At 47.8% G+C, this 12,122-nt stretch overlaps 1 protein-coding gene across 1 annotated transcript in view; it reads left to right on the top strand.

Moving 5' to 3' along the window:
- The window catches only part of ENPP6 (ectonucleotide pyrophosphatase/phosphodiesterase 6), a 490,209-nt gene that overhangs the window by 466,736 nt on the left and 11,351 nt on the right, over positions 1-12,122 (top strand). The gene's annotated exons all lie outside the window — the stretch shown is intronic.

The following is a 12,122-nucleotide window of genomic DNA, read 5'->3' as shown; positions in this document are numbered from 1 at the left end:
AATCTGCCCACTGCCCATGGCAACAGGTTATACCCCAGTCACCAAAGATATATTACTGTTTTGTGTACCTACATTATGACACTTTTCAAAAAATAAAACACAGACACATTTGCAAAACCATGATTTCAGGTTCTTGCCAATGCTCCTTGCACGAGTGTGCTGCAAATCCGTCTAGCGCTTCGGGCTGCAGCCGCAAGCAGAATTTTTTTTCCCATTTAAACTTGGAGCTTCGGCCATTCTCCATGCCCCAATAAGAAAATCTGAGTGGGAATTTGTCCTTGCCGAGGGCAAGGCCCACTGTCCATACACCAAAGCTATATCACTATTTTTTGTACTTACATTTGGACACCTTGGAAAAATAAAACAAAAGACAGATTTGCAAAAGCATGCTTTCAGGCCCTTGCTTATGTTCCTTATGTAGGTTTGTTGTAATCCAGTCCAGCACTTCAGGCTGTAGCCGCAAGCAGAATATTTTTTCCCATTCAAACCTAGGACTTCGGCCATGCCGCATGCCCCAATAAGCAAATCAGAGTACACGATTATGAAGTAATTGCAGGGTGGTATAATGGGTAGATCACTGCGCTTAATCTAGTACTTAAGTCGGATTATCCTGATGCTGGTGATGGGGTCCTTTTGTGAAGGTGCCCTTCCTTCTTCAAGGGTTAGGTTTCAAAAAGGAGAGTGTGCCCTGCTCACCTGAGTACTGGGTTATTCAATAAGTAACTGTTGTCATAATAAAGCAGTCTTGAAAACCATTGTTGATGCTATATTTATTATTAGCAGTCAGCCGATATGTGTTTTGACCCTCTAGGGTCTTTCTCGAGGCGCGTGGATTGTGGGCCAGTCATTGCTGCAAGGTTGTGGAAATGAGTCCGGGATGCAATCCCAATATCTTGTCCCGGTATGGTCGCAAATAAGGGTGGTTGATGATTGGAGTGGCCTGGTGACCACATGGGTAGCTGGTTCGGCATGCTCTGTAATTATTTGCCGATTAGCATCGGCTCAGAGCCTGTTTGGGCTTGCAGTGTATGCAGAGGTAGTCACAGCGATCTGTTGATGCCATCCTGTCCAGCACTTCGGGCTGTAGCGATGGGCAGAATTGTTTTTCCCATTTAAACCTGTCCCGATTTCAAAAAACATTACCACACATCCGGCCCCTGGTGGTCATGACCATTGCTGGGCCCTCGTGGTCATGGCCAGTAGCCAGATTGTCTGAGTCATGGCCTTTGGCATGTCCACATGCTATGCCACAGTCACCAAAGGTATATCACTATTTTTTGTACCTACATTTTGACACTTTTCAAAAAATTAAAAACGGACACATTTGCAAAACCATGCTTTCTGTTCCTTGCCAATGGTCCTTGCACGAGTTTGCTGCAAATAAGTTGATGTTTTATTTTTTGAAAAGTGTCAAAATGTACGTGCATAAAATAGTCCTATAACGTGGCTCCACTTGACAAAATCAATTCAGACTTTGCACAAACATTCAAGGTTAGATCTATAATCATTTTGAAATAGTTTGTGCACATTCCTCAAATGGCAGCAAAGTTATAAGCCATCTAAAAATGTTGAGACCCCCCATTAATTTTGCCCCCTCTTGACAAAATCCCACCAAACTATGCAAAAACTTCAAACCTGGGTGTAAAATCGTTCTGCAAACGTCTGTGCAGATTCGTCAAACGACACCAAATTTATAACACTTTCAATATTGGAAAATTACATGCAGTTTCATTGAGTAGTGCCAAAGTTAGAAGCCATCCAAAAACCGCTTTTCACCAAACCTCTTATGCAGAAATATGTATGGATGCACCCGAACATCCGGACTGTTTGCGGATTTCGGAGATGAAGAAACACCTGTTTTTTGGCTTTTTATGGCCATATACCATTCCATCCTCATCGCCCCTCACCTCCCCAAAGATTGTTTTATTATTTTGACAAGTGCAGTGTTGTGTTTTTTAATATGTTTTTACCCAGTTGTCCGCAGACAACTGCGTCTCTCCATGGATCCAATATGTTTTTTTTTTTTAAATGCCGCACCTCACATTTTTAATTGATCAATCAGCGGGCACGTACGATGTCTGCAGATATCACAACGCTCTCTGATTGGTCTAGGAGCTTATCCGTGGACCAAATAGGGAAGTGAGTCCACGGACCAGACCCAGATATCACTAATTTGTTTTGACCTACTTTTTGGCTGTTTTTAAAAAAAAACCTGTACGGATATACACCAAATTTACAAAAGCATGCTTTCGGGACCAAGCAAATTTGGTGAACATCCGTGCAGCGGTCTGGGCTGTAGGTGTGAGCAAAATATTTTTTCCATTGCATCTATGAGGATTTCCAAACATTTTGGGACACCCTGTAACCTTGCCCCCCCATCGAAAAAACCACACTAAGGGCCTCATTACACGGAAGGCGGTAATGGTTAACGGCCACCGTTAATGGTAACGGTGACCGTTAACCATTACCGCCTTACTACGAGGTCCCTTAGCGGGTTGGTGCTTTAACGCCTGCTTTTTGCAGGCGTTAAAAACCAACCCCCTAAGGGACCTCAGAGCTAATTACGGCACCGCAAAATTACGGTGCCGTAATTAGCGCCTTCCCCATTCCCATAGAGCCCTATGGGGCAGAAATGGGAATGGGGAAGGGCAATGGCGGAAGGGGGATTTACCGCCCCACCAACCTTGGAATGGGGCGGTAAATCCCCTTTCCGCCAAGGCGGTGCCGGTATTTTACCGGCATGAGCCATGGCGCTAATAGCGCCATGGCTCACCGCCTTCCGTGTAATGAGTAAAACTTTGCAGAATCATCCTGAAGGGGCCATATACTTTATTTGCACAGTGAGGATTCATCCATGGGGTGCGAAGTTATAAGCCACCCAAAAAGTGCTCTTTCTATGAGTTGAGCAGCTTAACCATAACTACAGGCATCTACCACAGGCCCTATAATTATATGGAGGCATCCATTAGTTTTCAAAAATTGATTAGCAGAATTTTCTTATTAACTTTTTTAATTAGCAAACAAACACATTTGTTTAGCAATATTGTTTTACTAGTTTTAATGTCACCAGAAGTTATTTGTACCCAAGACATAAAATGAGCAACAATGCAGCCGATTTGTGTACCGCAGAAGTAAGGCATCGGTGAGATGACTCAGGCCTTGAAAATTCTTTAAAAATCCATATGACTGGAGACCTCCAGGGGGCACGAAGAGTGAAAGCCACATAAAGCTGAGCTCTGCCGTCAACCGTCCACTGGCTGACATTGGAGTCTTCTCCCTGGCATAATTTGAGTTCGCTCCCGGTGGGATTGCAGCAGCGAGGTGCAGGGGTACTCGTGCTTGACTGAAGCAGGGGTCGCACATCCACATCGGAAGCAACAAGGCCAGTGAGGACGACAGTCGCACCGGGTGAGAGGCAGCCACGAGGGAGGCCAGACTGCGAGCAGAGGCATGAGGAAGAGCGGACGAGGAGGAGCTGGCATGACCTCGCAGCAGAGACGCTGAAGCGAGGGAGCCCCAGAGACAGCTGAGAGCCTGCAGTGTTGGTGTGCAAACGCTGCACCCTGAGACCTGGCCGCTTGCCATGACACTGCAAGTCAGCAGAGAGCGGTCCACAGGTGGAGGAGGGACAATTGCGGCCCAGGGGCAGTGCAAGGGTGCGGATCAGAGGCTCTGGGATCAGCGAGGGACACCCCTTGCACGCCAGAGGTGAGGCCTTGTAGTGAGGGGAGGCCGCTCTGATGCTACATTGTAGAGTCCACCTGGGGGGCTGGGGTCGCCTCCACCAGAAAGACCTGGTGCCAGTGGCCACACTCAAGCCCCCGACCTGGAGGTGCTGCAGGAGGCCCCGGAGGAGGCCCGAGATACAAAAGGCAGCGGCAGAGGACACCTAAGTGCAGGGCCCCTTGGAGCTCCCTGAGAGTAGCATGGAGGAGCCCACACAGGACCCAGGTTGGGCGGACAGCTGGGGAGCACAGAGAGGGGAGAGTCCCAAGCCTGGGGTGGGAGCTGAGCTTGGAGAAGCTGGTGGAGAGCATACCCCATGGCGTTAGATTCCCTGCAGCGCTTTTGGAGGGAACCCGTGATGGAGTCAGAAGAAGCGGCAGGCAGAGGGAGAGAAGCGAAGGAGGGAGGATGCCTCAAGGGAAGGGTGGACAAGCTGGAGTACAAGATGGAAGGGATGGAAAACAATCACTTGAAAGTGGATCTCCTGGAGATGAAATACAAGGCTAGGTTGACGGACCTGAAAGCACGGGGGAGGACACCCTTTTGAAGCTTGATGGGAGCTTAAGGAAGTGTCGAAACAACCTACGCATATTTGGCCTGAGTGAACAGAAGGGCGAGACTGCTGCAGATGTGGGAAGGAAGGTGCGGGGTCTGATTAACACCCTTTTCCACTTGGAGTGGGGGAAGGAGGTCCAACTGTAGAGAGCGCACAGAGGTGGAGGTGGAAGGGGCAGAGGCCTGGAAATGCAAAGCGCATGGGGAATGTTCAATACGAGGGGGTCTTGGTTAATGTGTTTCAGCACCTTTCAGGACTCACTTTGTCCCTTCGAAGAGACTGTCGCCCTCTCACGCAATGGCTGACAGAAAAGGGGATCCGATATAGTTGGTCATTCCCATTTGCCTTGTCTTTTGAGAGAGACGACACAGACTATCGGATTACTAATGGCCAGGAGGTACTGAAGAAGGAGGTCCCAACCCTGGATATGTGCCCGGAAAATGGTGTAGCACCCACAAACTTGTAGCGGAGACAGAAACTTATGGCAAAGAGAAGGATGCCTGGCAGCAGTAAATACAAGAAACTTAACAACCCCCCTCCCCCTCAGGGAAAGGTCTATGATCGGAACATGAGGGGTGCTGCTTGGGGGTTTGGTGACTTCACATGGCCTCAAGTGTACTTGTGATAAATGGGGAGGAGAGATGTCATAAGAGGGATGGACAGCGAGGCAAAGTTATCGTTGATGGCCCTTCGTATGGTGGGTGTCTCTGGCCTGATGGTGGGGGAGAGGAGACGGAGGGGGGATTGGGTGGGAGACAGTGGTGGGGTGGGGGGGAATGAAGGGAGTGAGATGGGGAGTTCGGGGAGCGGTTTTGGAACAGTTGGGTATGTTATTTGTTCTTGCAAGACAATGGTCAAGAGTTAGTTTGAGTTACAGGTATGGTGCGCATAGAGGTGGGCGGGCGGACGTGCTCAGGGTGGGGAGCATAAATGTGAAAGGCCTGAACTCTCCTACAAAGCGCTCGCTGGTTTATGTTGTTTATTATTTCTATTGCGCACCAGGTACCCAAGGGCTTAAGGGCGCATACAAACAAAAAGCACACAATACAAACAACTCTTATAACAGGAACAAGACTGAGCAAAAGGGAAATATATCATAAACATATTACAAAACAAGCAACAGAAAAACATAGCATAGAGAACCGGCTAAAACCGCATAAATGATAATCAAGTTACAACCAGTGGATCCCCTAGGCATATATTTACATAGTCGTAGGAAGGCTGGTAGGGAGCTGGACCCACACCCCACCAAGACACAATCTTTATTGTCCTCTGTATTCCAGTCTCTCAAGTCCAACCTATGGAGGATTTTAAGTTCTGATAGCCTGACTACACCCGGCCCTGTTCTTTGTCTGAGCCAGGCTAAGGGCCTCATTACACGGAAGGCGGTAATGGTTAACGGCCACCGTTAATGGTAACGGTGGCCGTTAACCATTACCGCATTAATACGAGGTCCCTTAGCGGGTTGGTGTTTTAACGCCTGCTTTTTGCAGGCGTTAAAAACCAACCCGCTAAGGGACCTCGGAGCTAATTACGGCACCGCAAAATTGCGGTGCCGTAATTAGCGCCTTCCCCATTCCCATAGAGCCCTATGGGGCAGAAATGGGAATGGGGAAGGGCAATGGCGGAAGGGGGATTTACCGCCCCACCAACCTTGGAATGGGGCGGTAAATCCCCTTTCCGCCAAGGCGGTGCCGGTAATTTACCGGCATGGTCCAGGGTGCTGATAGCACCCTGGACCACCGCCTTCCGTGTAATGAGGCTATAAGACTTTAAAACGTAAGGCTTCTTTGAGTTCATGCCCCTCAACCTTGCTAATATTGGTGATGATCAAGTTTCTCGGGTCTGAAACAAAAACCTGAATGTTCGTATCTTCTATCCTAGGCATCCGGCATTTTCTAATACGCAGGTTCTGGGAGGAGCCCATAATCGGAAGAGCATTCGGTTGATTGTGGGCTTCTTGACCCAATTTCTGTGCCACTGCTGAAAAAGCAGCAGCTGGTTCCACAGGCGGAGAGACGATGAGGGACTTTATAGTAGCGCTACTTTTATTTATCGGAGCACTAAGTGGTGTCTGAACTACCTTAACACAATGGTCTGATTGCGAGGCCTTATCTAATAGCTTTTTTTGAGGATTGAATTGACAGGCCTTATCCAGTTTATATGTCCCAGTTCCAGCATGTAGGCAAAAAGAATCATTAGTTTGTGAAGCCATGTTCTTGCTCAAAGAGCTTGGACCCCCCACAAGTTTACTAAGAGAGTTCACTAGGAGTCCCAAATCGAAGGGGCTTGTACATAGCAGCAGCTCTTTGGCGATACTGGCCATGAAGCCCGGCCAATAATCGAGAATAGATTGTTCAAGAGATAGGGAGGGTGCAGGACCAGCCTGCTCCAATTCCATATCGGACTGATTAGTGGGATTTTACGTACTACAGATAGAAAGGAGCTACTCCTGGCTCCTTAGAATTGGATGATGGAAGCCCCCCTGATATACGCGTGATTAAGAGGCGATGTTCCTTCCACAGGTATGGAAACACCAGCAGCGTGAGTGGCCCACTCAGCGTGTGCACAGCCCCTCTCTCCAGGGAGAACTCTACACGTCTGAGTGTGACTCCTCTTATTCTGCCTCGTGCCTCCCGCACTGTGGCGACAGAAGGCGGAATATGGCGCTCAGTGCCCTTTCCCCCAGGGGCCTGAGTAGCAGGTGGCGAGGGAATTCCAAAATCAGGGGCTGGACGGCATGCTGCTACAGGAAACAAGGCTTGTGTCGGGTGAGGAGAGGCGTATCCTAGGGTGACAGATCGGTTAGGTGTTTTGGGCATCAGGGACAACCAAGAAAGGTGGGGTTGGAATCCTCCAGTGCAAGCGGTTTCGCCTGGGTGACAGGAGGGTGTGGCTGAGGGTAGATGGTAGAGCCTTGCTTGTATCCGGCACCTTGGAATGCGTGCAGATGATGCTAGCTGCTATATATTGCCCAACTAGGGACAGCTGCAATTTTTTCAGGAAGCGTTGGGGGAAATATTTCGGCAATTCAGCTGCCTCCTACTCATAGGGGAGGGGGGGGACTTCAACATGTGGGCGCACCCAGGGATGGACAGAAGTGGGGGCGATGGTCAGCCTGTGGGGTGGGACCACAGAAGGGCAGTGGCTTCTGCAGCCTCTTGGCAGGAGAGGGTATGTTGGATGTTTGGAGGGAATGTCATCCTGAGACCAGGGGCTATACTTTTTACTCCCCCGTACATGGCACTCGGACAAGGACATTTACTGGTGTATACAGAGCAAAACATAGGCAGGAAGTCTAATTGTGATCTTACCCCCATCAGCTGGACGGATAATGATATGGTACTCATGGGCATCTTGATGGTGGGCTTACAAACTAGAGATTCCTTATGGAGATGCAACAACATGTTGCTTAAGGATGTGGCCTTTGTGGAGGAAGTTAGAAAGGCAGTGGACCTCAACATAGTCTGGGAGGCTGCAAAGGCAACATGGAGGGGGCTCCTGATAGGAGAGGGTGCAAAGAAGAAAAGGGCCAGGAGCCTGTTGCTGGAGAGGTTGAGGGGGAGATCCGGGACAACAATATATTGGGCACGGAGAGGGCACCCCCTCCTTTAAACAGGCTTTGATATCGGTTATTCCAAAGGAGGGGATGGATCTAAGGAGCTATAAATCGTACCGTCCTATATCCCTCATAAGTGTGGATGCAAAGATCTTTAACAAGGTATTGGCATCCAGAATGGAGCGTGTCATGCCTCGTCTGGTCTACTCAGATCAGGTCAGATTCATCAGGTGGAGGTAGGGGGCGGACACACTCTGGAAGACACTGCACCTGATGGACCAGGTCAAGAGTCAGGGGGGTAACCCCACACTTTTGCCTTGGACGCCGAAAAGGCTTTCAATAGGGTGGGGTGGAATTGCCTATTCGGGTCCTGAGGAAATATGGGTTTGGAAGTTGGATTTTGAAGGGCATTCAGGGACTGTACTCTTCCCCTAAGGCGAGGGTAGCTGTCAATGGTAAGCTGTCGAGGGTCTTTGAGGTGAACTGTGGCACAAGGCAGGGGTGCCCCTGCTATTCGCCCTGTCCATGGAGCCTCTTGCTGAGCGACTGAGTGGAGCACCACAAGTGGAAGGTATTCTGGTGGGGAGCAAGGAGTTTCAGATGGGTATTTATGCAGATGATGATCTCCTACACTTAAAGAACTCTCTAAGCTTGGTTCCAGCAGCTATGCCACTGATTGAGAAATGTGGGTCATTCTCTGGATTTAAAGTAAACCGCCAGAAGTCAGTTCGATTCCCGTTCGCCAAAGACGGGCTGAGGGACATTGAAGCAGTCAGGTGGTCTGGATGGCGTTCCAGGGGGAGAGCATTCACTATCTGGGAGTCAATATTATCAAATGTCTGGGGGACCTGACTGGGGTTAACTACCCCCCTTGCTGAACAAAATGTATGGAGAAATGGCCAAATGGGGCAGACACAATATCTCGTGGATGGGTCGGTTGAATGCTCTAAAAATGAATTCCCTCCCAAGGATACTATATTTGTTTCAAATGCTGATGGTAAGTGTCCCAGTCGAGCTGTTGAAAGAGGCTAACGGATGATACTTCGCTTCCTCTGGCAGAAGCAGAAACCAAGGGTGTCATGTGACACCTTGGTGTTACCAAAGGACTGGGGGGGTCAGGACTTCCAGATTTAATACTATACTACAAAGCCGCTCAACTAAGGGCTATAGTACCACACCTTTGGAAAGATGCAGACAAACAATGGGTTTACCTATGGAATCACCACTTGCGCCCAGTCACAGTCATGGACGTAATTTTAGGGGGGGACAGGGATATTTGTCCCCCCCAACTTTCATGGAACACCATTTTGTCCCCATTCATTTGGCTGGGCACCTTTTCTTCAGATGTCATGCCCCCCCCCCAACATTTTCAGCAAAGTTACTCCACTGGTCACAGTAGGGGAATGGTTGTGGGTCCCAAGGGAAAAGGTCCCGAGAGGAATTTGGGAGAAAAGGATACTGGGAGTTTTGTAGGAGGTATGGAGGCGGAGTGCTGGTATGCGAGGGGTCAATACATGGCCCTCACAATGAGCCACATCTGGGCCCCACTGATAAGGGATGATATTCAAGAGCCTTGGAGCTATCAGGGGTGGTTTGAAGCAGGGCTCACCAGAATAGGACCGTTATGGGTTAAAGGATGTTTCATTGGGATCCAAGAGTTAGAGACAGTATTGGACGTGGGGAAGTTGCTGGTCTTCCTATATATGAGAATGAAGGGTGTGCTCACAGCAGAGAAACGGAAGGACTCGCTACAGAGGGACCATACTCCTATGGAGAAGATCCTAGACACACACACACTGAAATGAAAGGACTCAATTCGCTACTTCATGGGGCATGGTGGGGGTGATGAAAGGTACAGTCGAGGGGCTCCAGCAAAGGTGGGAAAGAAATCTGGAGGTGGAGTTGGACGATGGCTTATGGACCCTGATGTGTAGGAGGGCCTTTAAGACCTTGATCGCCTGCCAGTTCAAACTACGTAAAGTTGTTGCACAGATGGCAATACCACCCAATACAGTTGTCCAAAATGTTTCCATCGGTAAGCCCCTTGTGTTGACATGGCTTTGTGGAGAGGGGAGACTACTGGCAAATGTGGTCGGCGTGCCGGGAGGTCCAGGTCTTTTGTAATGTTGATATTATTTTGCTTGGAGAAGCAAGGTGATCACTGGAGAGCTCTGCCCCATATGGTACACTTTCTGTTGCTGGCAGCCAGAGCATGCCTGGCTAGATATTGGAAAGGGGTGCACCTCCTGAGGTTGGATGAATGGGTCACGAAAGCTAAGGCCATATACCTTATGGAGAAGGCCACGGCCACAATCCACAGGGAGAGTTTGGGCTGGAAGGGGAATGGGTGAGGTTCCATAACACATTTTGGTGTTCAGGCAAAAGACGGCACTGACCATGAGTATGGTGCCTGGCTCCTAAGCAGGGCGTCGCTTCTAATGGCTGTGCACCAGATTGTTGCTGTTCAGTTTAGTTTTTATGACTTTTTTTATTTTGAAATACCCTCAGTTGTGTTTAGGGGCAGGGGGCGGAGGGTGGGCTTACTGGAGGGAGCGTCCCAAGCAAGGGAGTGTGAAATGTATGTGATCAATGATCTTGACTATTAAATGTTGGAAAATGTATTTCTCCCTGCCTTGGTGAAAAATCTATAAAAACGTAAATTTAAAAAAAAGAATTCCACTAAACCTGCAGGTCGAGTAACTTAGTTTACCTACTCGACCTAAGAGAAATGTGATCGACTCATGGCAATGGATGACCACACAATTAAATGCATTTTCTCTAAAAGGGGGCATGTCACCACAAAGACACTTTATGTTTGGAACACTGCTGTCACCCAGAGGCCAGCCATGCACAGTGAAACATTTATTTGACATTTACTGCAAACAAAATAAATGTTAAATAAAAGTTTCAAACATCCCCAGCAAATGGTGTGCACCGTTCATAAAATCTACTAGACTATGCAAGTGGCTGAAAGGACTTTGGAGAGTCCTGGTTGAGTGTCTGTAAAATGTAAAAGGCTAGGTGCATGAATGGCCTTAATAAATAAATAGATGTGATAGAAAGGCTATGAAAAGAGTTTGGCCAGTTAGCTCCCATAGGTGCTAACATATAATGAAATCATGATCATCGACCAAAGCAAACTCTGGAGGCTAATTACAGTGTATTGTAGTGCAGTAGAGCTGCAGATGTACGGACTGGATGGAACTATTCATCACTACTTTGTGTTAACATGTAGTTAGCTTTGTGTATTCATTATGTAAGAGAAAAGAAAGTAACAGACTGAACAGCTTGGATGGCATAGCACGCAGAGAACTGAGCAAACTAGGTGGAATATTGTAGTTTGCGGCCATCTCACTTTCAGGGTTGCTGATTTAAAACACCAGGTTGATAAGATAGAATGTCAAGGAGTATAGGATCAGATCATGGGTTGAGCACCAGTTGCACAGATGTATGCAACCAGCAGGTTACAGAAAGAACTAGGTTTACCATCAAAAGAATGTGGTCATGTACATTTTCAAAAGCGTTCACTCATCATCTTCCCCAACAAAATGAAATATAGGTCACATTATGAGATTTAGATATACAAACCTAAACTTTACTGGAAAGCATGGAGACAATGCATTGTTTTACAGTAGCAATACCGTATCTATGCATATGTGACAACTACATGTTATTAGGCATAGAATTGCATGACTGTCTTAAAAAAAATAAAGTTAACACATACCTGTGTTTGCCAGACAGGATTTAGTTTGCTTAATAAAAGTATTCTCCAGATTACATCTGGTTTGCACTTATTTGAAAAAGAAAAGAAAATCTCGCCTAGCACTCCCACACAGGTGTTTGGCACTTAAGAGTGGAGGAGAGGATACCTGCTGCACTCTTTCTCCATTAGCCCCTTTGGACTTGCAGCAAACAGAAAAAAGAGGGTAAAGGGAGCCCTGAGGGCAGGAGCACAATTCAGGACGAGTTGTGCTTTCATTGAACAGGGTAACATTAAATAGCTTTGCTACACAACTACCAATTTAATTGGCAAACCTACAGAACTGCATAGCAAATTGCTATGCTACACTACTTATTGTATGCCTTGCTATATATTTGATGTTATGTTGATTTATACCGCGCACTGCTACTACCCAAGGTCAGTCTCCAGGTGCTCACGTGGCTCTCCAAGACAGGAGCAAAAAAAAAAAAAGAGTGATGGCTGGAAGGTTTGGAGTTAATCCTAACCTATGGCATTGCTCTGGGAATCCCTCCATAGAATCGTTCTTCACCTGCCAAGCC

The sequence above is a fragment of the Ambystoma mexicanum genome, chromosome 6q, assembly GCF_040938575.1.
Source record: "Ambystoma mexicanum isolate Mex_15411 chromosome 6q, UKY_AmexF1_1, whole genome shotgun sequence".
In the NCBI taxonomy this organism is placed as follows: Eukaryota; Metazoa; Chordata; class Amphibia; order Caudata; family Ambystomatidae; genus Ambystoma; species Ambystoma mexicanum.
Note: the sequence above shows the minus strand (reverse complement) of the source record. Positions and strands in the feature narration are given on the sequence as shown.